The sequence below is a fragment of the Tenrec ecaudatus genome, chromosome X (genome assembly GCF_050624435.1).
Source record: "Tenrec ecaudatus isolate mTenEca1 chromosome X, mTenEca1.hap1, whole genome shotgun sequence".
Classification (NCBI taxonomy): domain Eukaryota; kingdom Metazoa; phylum Chordata; class Mammalia; order Afrosoricida; family Tenrecidae; genus Tenrec; species Tenrec ecaudatus.
The window spans coordinates 16,750,857-16,755,563 of record NC_134548.1 but is presented as its reverse complement, the minus strand read 5'-3'; the positions used below and the strand labels follow the sequence as shown (position 1 = coordinate 16,755,563).

Sequence of the window (4,707 nt, the reverse complement as noted above, 5' to 3'; positions counted from 1 at the left end):
GACAAGAGCAAAGTAAAAAGAAACAGAGGAAAGAACTAGGAAGCAAAGGACATTTATAGAGGTCTGAATACAGGCAGGTACACATATAAATATAAATATACTTATATATAATGAGAGGGAAATAAATCTATATACATATATTTATATTTATATGTTAAGTATTAAGATAGCAGATGGACAATGGGCCTCTACTCCTCAATGCAAGAACACTTTGTTCTAATAACTTGGCATTCTGTGATGCTCACCTTCCCAACACAATCGCTGAAGACAAAATGGGTACATAAACAAATGTGGTCAAGAAAGCTGATGGTACCTGTTTATCCAAAGACATAGCGTCTGGGGTTTTAAAGGTTTAAAGATAAGTGGCCATGTAACTGAAAAGCAACAAAGTACACATGGAAGAAGCACACCAGCCTGTGTGATCAGAACAAAAATCATTTCAATGTGAATGGGGGGGCGGGGTACAGAGTGTAGACACACTCCATCATTAGACAATTGGAAGGTTCACAAGAAGAGATGAGCCAGTCAGGGTGCAGTATAGCACTGATGAAGCATACAACTTTCTTCTAGTTCTTCAATGCTCCCCCCTCCCTTTAATTACCCCAATTCTACCTTACAAATCTGCCTAGACCAGAGCAGATAAAACCCTGCAATACAGGGAATTCAGGATAGATAAACCCCTCAGGACCAATAATGAGCATACTGATACATGGAGGGGAAGCTGATCACCATGATTGGCATATAACCCTCTCCGAGGGGGGTGAAAAACAAAAAAGTGGGTGAAGAGAGACAGCAGTCAGTGTAAGACATGATTAAAAAAATTATAAATTATCCAGGGTTCATGAGGGAAGGATGGGTGGGGAGGGGGAAAATGAGCTGATACCAAGGGCTCAAGTAGAAAGAAAATGTTTTGAAAATGATGATGGCAACATATGTACAAATGTGTTTGACACGATGTATATATGTATGGATTGTGATAAGAGCTGTAAGAGCCCCCAATAAAATGGTTTAAAATTTTTAAAAATGAGTTGTACAATCATCCCCACCATCAATTTTCTTATTCTTGTACTCATTATTAGTGTAATTATTACTATTTTAATTGTGTTATAGATATATGCAACAAAGCATTCTTCAATCCAACAATTTATATAAGAATATGCCTGATACAATTGATGTATGGATTGTTATGAGAGCTGTAATAGCCCCCAATAAAATTATCTTTTAAAATAATATAAAATAAAACTGTGGGGAAAGAAAGACAGTGGTTGATATAAGATATAAAAATAATAATAATTTATTATTTATCAAGGGGTCATGAGGGTGGGGGGTAAAAGAGGAGCTGATACCAAGGGCACAAATAGAAAGTAAATGTTTAGAATACAATGATGGCAACATATGTACAAATATGCTTGATACATTTGATGTATGAATTGTTATAAGATCTGTAAGAGCCCTCAATAAAATTATGCTTTAATTGAAAAATAAGTTAATTAAATTAAAATTTAAAAAATAAAGACAAGAGAAAATTCTCATGATTCCATTACCACCCACCTATTCTAGAGTCTCCTAGCTTGGTTCAGAGTAGCCTCTCTATCTTGGACAGGATGTCCCAGAAATAGATCTAGAAACTAGGAATTAAGTAGTTGAATTGGGAGGTGATCCAAGAAGCACCAATGGGAAAGTGGGGGGATGAGCCAGGAAATGGAAGGAAGCCAATCAAGGTATTTTAATAATCAGGTTACTTCTGTGAGAAACCTGGGTCCAACCCCACTAGAAATCTCTGGGAGACAGTATAATACATAAGTCAAAGTTTCCACCAGCCCAGAGTCAAGGGCATTGAAGTATTTAAAATCCAACTCCCACCTATCATTGACTAAGGACTGTTCCCTGGGTTAACTCTCTGGGGTTCTAGCCAAGAGAAAGCCCGCAGATGGAGAGTCACAGGTGTTTTCAGTAAGACACCAATTGGCTTATACAGGAATGGTGAGTGCCAATTGAACATGGGTTGGGCCCAGGCAATTGGTCACATTTAACAAGCATAAAATTTCTCTCAGGTCTGACAGCATATCATAAAAATGCATACTAATCTTGTATTTGATTCCATTACCATCTCCAAGTTAAAGTGGTGGTCCAGGAATATGAACTATATTTATTCTAAGCTTTAAGTACCTCTCCATGCCACACTAGTGAGAACTAAAGTTTTTAGCATACTTCAGTTTGAGGAAACCAAAAGCAAAAAAGTACAGAGTCTGGACTTCCTGATCATCAGCTCTGACTACACCTATGTGGGTTGGGCGAGGCAATCTTGGAAAAACTTCTCTATACAAGTTTCACTAGCAAGTAGATTGGCTTAATGCCTCCCATTTTCATTTTCTGTTTCCTAAGGAATTTTCCAGTTCTTCAGGGAACCCCAGGAAGTGTCAGCTTTTGTGGCCCTCCCTCTTCACCCAGAAGTTGAAACTGCCCCTTTACAGTGCTTTCGAGTGGAACCAGTCTATTCTATCCTAGCCAATTCTGAGTTCCAGCCTCCATCCAGGTACCTGACCATTCATCAGGCTTGGCCCCAGACGGCAGTTCTGGCAATTTAGCATCTGACTCAGTTCCAAGATTCTCTGCCCAATAGGTGGCCCAGTTCTAACATTCACGTTCTGCCTTGGTTCCTGCTTTTGAATTCCAGTTTTGATCATCTGACTAATCCTTCAATCCCTTCTAGCACCAGGACTCCATTTTGTGCTTGTTAGTCCTGTGCCCAAACCCCAGAAGTTGTCCCTGGACTAATACCTTCTTCCCCTAACTACCTGTCGACCTGGATCCACTTGTCTCGCCCCTCCCTAGATTCCTTTTAATAGCCTTGCGCCCGTTCATTAGAATTCCTAGATTTCTCCCTGTACATTCTTGGAGTTTGCCATCCTCTTGGGATACTGTACTTTATCAGTCGCACTCAGTCTCTCTTCTCCCAACATCCACTGCTCTGCCCCCAAAAGCTCAGGCCCTTGCCTCTTTTAATATCCCCCCCCCATACCGCATTGACTAACTAGGTCACAACAATCTATCATAGAGTATTGGCTTTAGCAGTCTAGAAGGGGCCTTGGTAGCTTAGTGGTTACGAGTTGGGCAACTACCCACAAGATCAACAGTTCTAAACCACCAGCAGCTCGAAGGGAGAAAGCCATGGCTTTCTACTCACATAGAGAATTACAGTCTCAGAAATTCACAGAGGCAGTTCTATCTTGCCTTAAGAGGTTACTGTGTTGGCATTGACTCTATGGAAGTGAGTTTGGTTCTGTTTTTTTGTTGGTTGGTTGGTTGGTTGGTCGGTTGGTTGGTTGGTTGGTTGGTTGGTTGGTTAAGAGTCTAGATGCTTTCCCTACTCCTAGAGTTTTATATCTCAAAAATGAAGTTTTTCATATTCATATTTTTGAGGGGCAGTCGGACTAAGGGTTGCTTTTACTGAGTGACTGCTCAGTAGAACTGCTGAGGTCACTACGTACAGAGACGAGAGGAGGAGTTTATTTCTTGGTTTCTTTCTCCTTGAATAGAACCTGATGATAGTTCTTGGCCTGGAGTTGCTCCTCACAGCACTGTGTGCTTCCTTGGTCCTAGCCCTGTGGGCCTCAGCCTGGTCAGCCAGGAGTCTCTTGCGGGCCTTGTCTGCCTTCAGCTTGTGGATGTGTTCCATGAGAATCTGCTTGTTCTTGAGCACGTTCCTTTTCACCTGCAGGTACAGGCTGTGATACAGACAATGGTCAATTTCCTCTGACTTCCGCTGTCTCCTGAGCAGCGGGCACAGAATCCTCTTCCTCGGACAATGACTGTACAAATGTGCTTTACACAATTGCTTTATGTGTGGATTGTGATAAGAGTTGAATGAGCCCCTGACAAAATGATTTAAAAAAAAAGATGCTCATCCAGATCACCTTCTCAGGCATTCAAACATTGGCAGTACCCTTTCACTCACCTATGCCCATATGCCTGCCCTTCCAGCAGGCTAAGGTCTTTTTTGGGCATCAGGCTCGAGAATGGATGCTCACAGGCTTGCAGATGATAAGGCCACCTTTGATCAGTTTCCGGATTTGCTGATGAGAGTTGGCTTTGGCGTTGTCATTGGTTTCATTCTGGTCCAAACAGACTTTCTTCATCCCATAGCAGAAGACACTGGAAATTAGCCTCTTCTGAAGCCTGGGCATACTCATGGTCACGGCCGCAGTGCCGAAAGGCCATACTCATATCTTGACAAATTAGAAATGTCCTACCTCTCCCCTGTTTAGAGGACCATCTTCTGTCATTTTAATTATAGATATGAGCCAATTAAGATCTAATTGAGTGTCACTCTGAAAATACAAGATGCTCTGTGTCATGAGTATCATCACCAAAAAAATCTGTTAATATCAGTCTTTTTTCTCTCATCATTATGGATTTATTAAAAGGCTATAAGGACATGTCATTTGATAATAAGCAAGTAGGAAGAACAAAAGGGAACAAGCAAACCCCAACGTCCAAAGCCACCTTCTTAGCCTACCACAGCAATGCTCGTACTATCATCAAATTGACACTGATTCATGGAGACCCTACGAACAAAAGAATGAAAGGTGGGAGCTGGAGGCACGGGGAATCCAGGGTGAATGATACCTTCAGGACCAGGGGTGTGAGGGGCGATACTGGAAGAGTAGAGGGTGAGTGGGTTGGAAAGGAGAACCGATTGCAAGG

General features: G+C 41.6%; 1 pseudogene; it reads right to left on the bottom strand.

Annotated features, from left to right (window-relative positions):
* Positions 1-3,509: 3,509 nt before the first annotated feature.
* On the bottom strand, positions 3,510-4,193 carry LOC142434487 (large ribosomal subunit protein eL19-like; annotated as a pseudogene).
* Positions 4,194-4,707: the final 514 nt, after the last annotated feature.